The following is a 9,454-nucleotide window of genomic DNA, read 5'->3' as shown; positions in this document are numbered from 1 at the left end:
GATTTTTTTTTTAATCTGTGGTGAATTTTACAAGCTTTTTGGTTGTTTAGTTCTTTTACGGTATTTTCCCTCATTTAAAACTTAAAATTCTTAGTTTGGTGCAAAATCATATTGTTTTGTAAGCGTTTCTGCAAATCACTGGAAAATGGACATTCCACTTTTCTTTGACTAGTTCCTGTAATGAGGAATATTTTACACCTCAAAGCAGTCTATTTTGTTTTGAAAAACCTCTAATTGTTCATTTTTCCTTATAGGGAGCTGAAATTTGTTTCCATATAAATTCTAACCATTGGCTATAAATTTGCCTTTATACATGGGTATAAATATTATCAGCCATTCATTCTTTCAACCATTGTTCAGTGAATGCTTATTGGTAAAAAAAAAATTGATATCTTCATAAAGCTTAAATCTAATGAGAGAGATATTCCTATGACTTTTAGGTAGTAAGCTCTTTGTGTACAAGCATCATTCGTAAAATATTTTTATATTGCCTAACAAAGTGTGCGGAAAGGAGGAAACAGAAAAACCTCAGGTATGAATTCTGAGAAACATCATTTTGTGTGAAAGTGAGTGCCTCCTTCTGTGGGTCTGTGAACAGACTGAACGTGGCCGGGGTCCCCATGATTACAGGGCAGAAGGTAGAGTCTGAGCCTATGACCTGCACAGAGATATGTTCTTCTTAATGGTTGGAACTCTCACTCTTGCTGTGTGTGTGACTGTGTTAAAAATAGAAACCTCTCCCTCCTGGCACTTGTGGACTGGGGATGCTGCTTCACTTTCTGTTGGCTCTCTTCCCTGTTCAGAGAGAGGAACAGACACAGAATACTAGACATCAGCTCTCCACTTATTCAATGATTCATTTCATTTTTTCCAACTTTTCTGGAAACAAGCAAGCAAAGTTTACTTTTAAAGGACTAAAACAAGTCCTGAATAAATGAAGAGGCATATAATATTCTTGGGTAGGAAAACATAATATCCTAAAATGTCAGTTTCCAATGTGATTCCAGCCAGAATCCCATTTGTTTGAACCAAACTAAATAAGTGAGAACAAATACCTTGGAATTGTCAAGTATATTTTGAAAAAGAATATTAAGATTGGGTTTTCATTTTATGACATAAAAACTTACTCTGAACAAAACAGTATAGTATAGGCACAGCCTGCTCAGGTGACACGGACAGGAAACCACCTACCAGCCTCAAGACCACTGAGAACACTGAAATTAAGAAAACAATAGTTTTGGGCTTCCCTGGTGGCGCAGTGGTTGAGAGTCCGCCTGCCAACGCAGGGGACACGGGTTCGTGCCCTGGTCCGGGAGGATCCCACATGCCGCGGAGCTGCTGGGCCCGTGAGCCATGGCCGCTGGGCCTGCGCGTCCGGAGCCTGTGCTCCGCAACGGGAGAGGTCACAACAGTGAGAGGCCCGTGTACCGCAAAAAAAAAAAAAAAAAAGAAAAAAAAGAAAACAATAGTTTTTCCTTTGCAAAAGAAAAAAGAAAAAGAAAAGAAATCTAAAATGCCCATGGGAACCAAACACTTTCAGGATTCTGTATTCTCTGTACTGTTTGCCTTCACAGAACATGCCAACATCCTGAAAATAACATAGGCTGAGACCCTGAGTCTTTTAAGCTACTATGTCTCAGGAGATTTGTGTTCAGCTCCCACTGTAGTCTTAGTCACTGTGTCACTCAGAGCACAGAAGTATTTGGCCGAGTCTTTCCAATGGGCTGATGTTTTCCTCAGGTGGAAGGACTTCTCACTCCTCCCAAATTCAGCCTCAAAACCTTTGATACCTGAGACAAGGCTGTTTCCAGATGTGTACTTCAGGAGAAGCTGGAGTCCTTGATTGGGGTACTGCACGTACCAGAAGAGATAGAATGAAACAGAAGATGAGTAGTTGCACCTCAGCTCCAGACGGGCTCCTTCAGAGACAGTAATGTGGCCGTCAGGCTGGGTCACCGACTGGGCTCCGGCTCCTCCTGAAACATCAGTGCTGAATCAATGAACTCAGCCAGAACAAAAAGTCTGTATTCAAAGTCAGTCCAAAGCAATGTTCCATGTGTGGACAAGAGAGTAAAATGGAACAGTACTCACTCAGGAACAGGAGCACCTCAAGCACAAAGGTGAACACCAAGGTCATGGTGGAGCAGTGAGGAGGCAGTGAGCTCCTTTCTGGGAGATTCTCCAGAAACAAAAGTCTGATGACTGGTGGACTTGAACCCAGGTTGCTGTGAGGTTGAGAAGGAATGACACAGGATTTAGATTTCTTCTTCTGATGGACGTTGTAAGGTGTGTTGGGAGAGAGGCTGTCTTAACAAGATTGCCTGCCTCTGGCATCTGAGATGCTTGCTTTACATGTCATTGTGCAACAAGTGGTGTCAGAATATCTCTTTAAACTGTAGGGAAGGAAGGTTTTTGTGAGGTTATTCTGATCTTATATAGAAAAACCATTTCCAGTTTACACAACAGCCCCCTCTATTGGTCAGATGGAGAAACAAAGAGCAGTTCAAAATTTTTGTGAACCTTCCTCACCTCCTTCCTTCCAGGAACACAAAAGTCTCCGAAAGGAGTGGCAAGCACTGCAGAAAGTGGCTGCTCTGAATGTGGTCTGCAGGTGAGTAGCATCTGCATCACCGGGGAGCTATTCTGAATGCAGAAGCTCAGGCCCAACCCAGACTTCCTGAGTCAGAATCTGCATTTTAATAAGATTCCTGCGCACATTAGAATTTGAGAAACACTTGTCTAGATGAAGGAGGTAAAAGATACTTTTGGATTTAATAATAAAGAGATCATTGGTATTTCTGAGAAAAAATAGATTGGTTACAGGAGAGGCATGTATGAGTTTGGAGGAATATTAAATATTTTTTAAGAGAAGCATGCTTGAATATTTTAAATGATGGGAAGAAATCAGTAGCAAGAAAGTCCTGAAGAATCAGACCATAGAGTTTGGACGATCAGTGGGCTGAGGTGCCAGAGAAGTCAAGGAGAATGGAGTGGGTGAAGCGTTTGGACAAAGGCACACTATTTAAAGGTAAGAGAGATATCTTTTTTATTATTAGGGGAAGGAAAGTGAATTATATGTGTAAAAGTAGTAATGTTTCATGTGGAAAGCAGAAAGTTGAGGAAGATTCATTTAACGATATGAGTTGTCTTTACGGTCCTCTACCATGACTCATCAAAAGGTCCTGGGTAAGCTGTACTAAGATCGAAGAGAGTCAAAGGCGATATCGTAAAGTATAGAAATGATACGTTACAAAAACATACAAAATTTTCATGTACCATTTCATTTACAATTGATGTTAAAAACCACAAATATATGGAGAGAAACTTCTGTATGGCTGTGTTGATACATATGCTTAGATGGGGGCACACTGTCCTCCTGGGATGATGGTTTAAGTAAGAACCAGGTGTAAGAGTGGGAAACATAGCCATGTGTTGGCTTGAGGGATATAATGAAGTAGAAGTATCTTCAAGTGTTTCCGCCGTGGAAGGTTTCCAACCCACTCATATAAACCAGCTTCACAAACCAGTTCTCATTAATCAGTGCACTTGTCAAAAGTAAACTGTGGTCAAGTTGTAGGCAGATCTACTGAATGGTTCTTATAAGTCAGGGAAAATAATAACAGCTGGGATTAAAGAATAATATGTACGGGTCCCTATCCTTGAGGAATTTGGACTAGTGAAGAGTTAAAACCAAAAAATATTCTTAGCATAGTAGATATGTGCTCTTGCAAAACTGTGTACAGAACACTAAAAGAGGGAGAGGGCAAATAAATATAATTTATGTAACCTGGAAAATCTTTTTAAAAGTAAATGTGACATTTACTGGGTCCTGAAGATTGAATAGGATTTTGCCAGCTTGAGAAAGAAATAATATTTATAAGAAGAAAATATGAGAGTGAGTTCATTTGATATGGCTGATGTTCAGAAATCTTGGTGTAATACTGGGGATGAGGGTGAACACTTACTGGAAGTAATACTGTAGATGGCCACATAAACCTTGATTTTTACTTTTGGGTCATGGGGAGCCATAGAAGGTCCTGAAATAGAACAGCAATCTAATCTGATGTGTATTTTAGAATGATAACTTCAGGGATAGATTTGGGAAGTAAGAGCTCATGGATAGGGGATATATTTAAGAAGTTATTCCAACCAACTCAGTGAGAGATTATGAGCACCTGGACCAGGATAGTAACAAGGCAACTAAAAAGAGGTGGTTGAATGTGAGAAATATTTAGAAGACAGAATTGATATGACTTCATATATCAGTCAACTTTGACTAGGGTAACGCTCAGTACAAACAGCCTCACAATCTCAGTGGCTCACAAGAACAAAGTTTACTGAGTTGTCCACGGTATGTTAGTTGTGGGTCAACTGCAGTCCTAGCACTCTGAGGCTCTGCTCCTGGATACATGTGGATTCCGTTCTGCTACTATGAGTTATCTTTTCATTCTGGACCTTGCATCTTCTTCACATTATGGATAAAAGCTGAAAGGACAACAACTACCTGGTAAGTGCAGGGAAGAAACAAAAGAAGACATGCCATGTGAATATATTTAGTTTTAGCTATGATATAACATACTTCCTATCCACTCACATTCCATTGGTCAAAGCTGGTCACATTGCTATGTCCAAAGTCCACAGTGAGGCCAAGTATAGAAAATATACTCCAGCTAAAGATTAGCATAGTAAGGGTGAGAGAGAATGAATAGTCAACACATAATACACTCTAATACTCTTGGAAATGAGCTACATGAGAGTGAGCTTTTAGGGCACTCAGATGTTAACTCCCTTATGGAAAAGAAGGTATATTCACTTCAAAATCTTTGAGAAAATTTTTGTGAAAACCTTGGAGAAATCAATAAAAAATTATTTGCTTTTCCCATTTCTCTTCTTTGTTCTTTCTTTTTGTGTTGAAGAACATGCCTTCAATGAAGTAGGATGTAGCAACGAGTTGTGAATATTACCCTACTTTAATCAGATTATTTTAGAAAGGTTTAAGTAACTATTTAGTTCACTTGGAATCATGGCAAAAGAGGAGGCTAGGAATCTGACTCAATGATATAGCCAATATACTGGTGGGAATGGAGGCAAGTGATGTGTAATGACAGTCCCGTTAGTTGACGGAGCTACAGTGACTGGAACGCTTGTTTATCTATCATTGCATTTCCCCCTGATTATAGAAAACACTGTAATTCATTGAATTTGCCTTTTCTACCTCACACATGGCTCTTTCTCAATGCTGGTACCAGAGCAGCACCAGGCACAGGTTTGGGCATGGGCTGCAGGGGCCTGAAGGGCACTGTGTGCAGGCACAGAGATATGTGGCTGAGTCTTCAGGCTGGGATCCTTTGATGTACATATAGCTGTAACCCTCCTTAGTATTCAGAGTGATTCTTACTTATCCTTCCTCCTTTTCATCCTCATTTAAAGTCATTAAAACAGGTCCTTAGGGCTTTTTCCAGCTTCCTGTCTATACCAGTGTAAAGCATAAAAAGAGCTGAAAGGGGAACTGCAGGTGAAATTGGTGCTCCCTCCTTCCTGAACATGCAGAGATGGAGAAATCTGTTCCATACTCAATATGCTGCTCATTTCTGTTCAGAAAGACAGGGTCAGACATAAACTGATCTCTCTACAGAGTATTCATTGTCTTCACACATTCCCAGATAGAACCTAGAGTTACGTGACTACATTCCCCTCCTTCTCCATCACTGCCACATACTGTTCAGAATGTCTTCAGCAGCCCCTGGACTTAAGGCCAAGATGAAGTCACAGGATTAACAATGGAGCTGGCAAAGGATTCCTCTCCATTTATCCTGCCCAAGTATCCTCAGTAGAGGAATATTCTTCTTCAGAAAATAGGATTCTGCATCTGGTTGCCCAGCCAATCAGAGACAAGACCACATACAAGTCCTAGAAACACACCAGCAATTTCTGACCTAGACTCAGTTTCCTGTCATTCAAAAGGAGGGCTCAAACACTGTTTTCTTGAGACCAGCTTCACAAACAGTGAGGACATCCCCCATGAGTCCACAGCACAAAGAGAACTGACAACCGTTCAGAAGTGGGCTGCCTCATCGTGGACTGAAATTATTCAAATTGAGAGAGATTGGGATGGCAATTTGTGGCAGGAAAAGCACTTTGGTTAGGAATCTTTTATATGAACTTTCAACAAAATTTCTAAAACTTTCAAATCCTCATATTATAAATGTGCACACATACCATGTGCTAAATTATCTATTGCTTTATGTACGTTATTCGAATACAGAAATCACACAATAGAATTACTATCATTCCCAATTTACAAACAGGAAAACTAAAGCTGAAAGAGATTGAGGAATTCACTCCAGGTCAAACAACATCTGGTAATAATTAGAACACATATCTATCTGGTAAGGAGTCCATGGTGTTTGGAATCTGCCATGCCACTTACATTTGTGATACTCAGTAAATGTTTTAAATGTTAGAGAAGATATATTCTAAAAATAACAAGAGTCTACTTTTTGGGTTTCTTTCTACTAGCCAAAAAATGGAACAACTTAAATGTACTGAATGACTCCATTTACATGAAATGTTCAGAAAAGGAACCTATGGAGATATAAAGTAGATCACTGGTTGCCTGTGGCCAGGTATCGGAACAGGGATTAACTATAATTGAGCATGAAGGAGCTTTTTGTGGTGATAAAAGTGTTTAAACCTGGATTATTGTAATGGTTTCATAAGTCAGCTAATTTACCAAAAATCACTGAACTGTAAATTCAAAATGGATGAATTTTGTGGAATGTCAATTTTACCTCAAATAGCGTTGTTTAAAAGTAAGTAAGAATTATGTTTTATCTTGTCCCGTGTCACAGTCCAGGAATAATGCTAGTTTGATTGAACATACACATGTTAGTTTAAACAGTCATCTTGTGCCCAGAATGTCCTTAAGAGATCTGAAAATTATGAAAGCAATACTCTCTGTTCCCTGTGAACTTAAAAAACAGCTGGGAAAGAAAAAAAGACATTGAGGGGAAATTTAACAGTACAAGATAGCAGTAATTAAGATTGTTCAGAATCTACTTCTGGAAAATTGGCAGTGTAAATTGACTACATAACCTTCTTTCCAGTGAACAACTGAAATAAATAAAGGAAACAGCATGGGGAAGGTACTAAACTCAGGGAACAGTACCTTCCACACACTCAAACAGTGTTCTGAAAAGTGGAACAGGATTGGAAGATATTTCAATGGCTAACCTCTGACTTTCCTTCCCAAGAAAAGAGATGCCACTGTGGTTAATAAAGGAAATCCTGGAAAACCTCATTAACGTCTCCCAATTTAGAAGTGCAAAGGCTGAGGTTAGGGATGGACTGCTAGACAAACAGAAACTACTACAAGTGAAGTTCCTTGTTTTTTTCCTCCAGATCAGACCACTTGATGAATAGGATAGTGTGGGTATGACCACACCATCATAAAGCCTACTTGCTGTGAAGCATATTTCTGATGAAAATACTGATCCATTGAAAAATTCACCTGGATATTGGAAGGTATGTGTCCAGAACAAGACAGGCATACCTCCAACAGCCTTGACATTCATGCAACTAGTAAGGTAGAATCCTGTAATCTACAGCAACCCACCTTACCTGAAATAGAGGAGAAGCCAATTGATCACTAGATATATTGTATAAATTAAATCTTAGATGAAGTGACTTACAGGATATACATATTGACAGTTCTAGATAAACAACACAAAGATTAGTCCAGCTTAAGCTTTTATATCAGTGTTTGAATAGCATGGACTCTAGAAATAATTTTATCTTTTGTACATTTATTTTATATACACACACACACACACACATATAAATTGAGCCTCCTGCACTAAGTATTGTTCACTCATAGAGGATTCTGTAGTGAAAGGTTATAAAAGACCTACAGTGCAGTAGGAGGAGGAAGAATTAACTAAATGGATTTTTTTTAAAACATAATTATAGATAGTGATAAGCACTTAAAAAATACAACATTGTATTGAACTAGAGAGCTGCTCTTGGGGTGAGGGAAGGCATCTGCTCTAGACAGGGTATGGAGAGAGGGCTCCACTTCGACACTTATTCTGTAACACCAGACAAGGTATTGAACCTCTCTCATGTTCAATTCCCTTTTATGCAAATAGCCAGTATCTTTCTGGGGGTGCTGGGCTCAGCACTGGCATTCATCATCTCATTCACTTCTCATAAGAACCCTGCATGGTAGATTCTATCAATATCCACATGGTAGATATGAGGAAATGGAAGCATAAAAATTATTAAGTCATTTTCCCAAGATCACTCAACTACCGAGTGGTAGATCTAGAAATACAACCCAAGTCTTTGGTCTCAAGCACTTTGCTACACTGTCTCCCTAAAGTAGGATGGACCCAACCTTGAAGGGTTCCAGTAAGAATTAAGTGAGAACACACATTCAAATCACCCAACACAATACCCTCCCTAGCTTAGGCACTCAACCAACTGCAGGCAATGTGCGAAATCTTGCGCGGGGCGGTGGGGGGGGAGCGGGGGGGCGTGTTGGAAGACAGAATCTGAAATTGCAGAGGAATCTAGCCCAAGATAAATTTCAATATTTTTCTGAGGTATATGTAGCAGGTTACCTGGCAGATTTCATGTATTATCATAAGTATCCATGGTCTATCGTGTTCTTACTGTTAATGAGAAGTCAATTCATTAAGGTGTTATATTGAGAGATTGGGTGGGCATATTATAATATGAAATGAGTATACCACCCAGTATTTGCTACAACTGTTTATTTTTTCCCATTATTGACTCTTGCTCCCACTTCTCAGGATATTGCTATACTACAAGAAAGGACAGAGCAGTAGACACAATTATACTTACCAGAGAAGAAACCCCAAACTTGCACAACAATTCTGAGCTTTCATTCCAAGGTAGCCTATAACTCTACAGCCAAAATCATCTCATGTGTTGTATATGTCATTTGAAGTGAATCACTTTCACATCTGGCAAGCAAAAGGAAAAAACCAGCCAGTTCTCCTGAATCCTCTCTCTCCTGATTTCTGCATTGGGAAGTTTACTGACTGGTTCAGCAATGGCAGCTTCTATTGTGACTAGGCTTCACCACAATTTTACCCAATATCACTAGAGGGCAGCAGCGAGGCCAGTGTAAGCATCACAAAATATTTGAGCAGGACACCAGGTGGCAGTGCTTCAGCTTTCTTTCTTGCTGCATGCAGTGTGCTAGAGCCTGATTCTCAAGGAAGGAAAATAGAAGATTAAAGAGATAAAAGATAAAAGATTCCCAAAGGGGTGACATTTGAGTAAAGACATGAAGGAATTCAGAGGTGCACCATATAGATATTTGGGGGCATAACATCACAATAGAGAGGACAAAGGCAAGGAGCACAGGTCTTGATATAGAAACATGCTTGGAGTGTTTAAGGAATAATATCTTTCCCTGTAGCCCCTT

The 9,454-nt window shown here is 39.6% G+C and overlaps 1 gene segment (V, D, J or C); it reads right to left on the bottom strand.

Moving 5' to 3' along the window:
- Positions 1 to 1,629: 1,629 nt before the first annotated feature.
- Positions 1,630 to 2,137, bottom strand: LOC308614057 (T cell receptor alpha variable 8-4-like). The segment is given in 2 exons: positions 2,092 to 2,137; positions 1,630 to 1,976 (listed from the first exon to the last, which is right to left on the bottom strand).
- Positions 2,138 to 9,454: the final 7,317 nt, after the last annotated feature.

This window comes from Mesoplodon bidens (assembly GCF_964165515.1).
Source record: "Mesoplodon bidens genome assembly, chromosome: 3".
Classification (NCBI taxonomy): Eukaryota; Metazoa; Chordata; class Mammalia; order Artiodactyla; family Ziphiidae; genus Mesoplodon; species Mesoplodon bidens.
The sequence above is the reverse complement of the archived record's forward strand: the minus strand, read 5'-3'. Positions and strand labels throughout refer to the sequence as shown.